Raw genomic sequence first — 295 nt, 5'->3', positions numbered from 1 at the left:
GGTGAGCAAGTGATACAGTGTATCAGTTTCCTATTGCTAGTAACAGATTGCCACGCGGCCAGCTGCTCTCTCCCAGCCTCTGGTGGAGTCCCACAGGATGGGAGGGGCCTCTGCTCCCGGGCTTTCTCTGGGGAAGGGCCCTCCGAGCCCCCTTGGGTTGCTGGCAGGCCCATTTCCTGAGTCTGGGGCCCGGAGGCCCTGCATCTTGCTGGCTGGGGGCTGGCAGTGCCCTCTGTACCCCTCTCCGTGGCTGTCCCACCAGGTACCTGAGATAAGGCGGTGTAATCATGCCAGG

The sequence above is a fragment of the Pteropus vampyrus genome, unplaced genomic scaffold (assembly GCF_000151845.1).
Source record: "Pteropus vampyrus isolate Shadow unplaced genomic scaffold, Pvam_2.0 Scaffold256, whole genome shotgun sequence".
In the NCBI taxonomy this organism is placed as follows: Eukaryota; Metazoa; Chordata; class Mammalia; order Chiroptera; family Pteropodidae; genus Pteropus; species Pteropus vampyrus.
Note: the sequence above shows the minus strand (reverse complement) of the source record.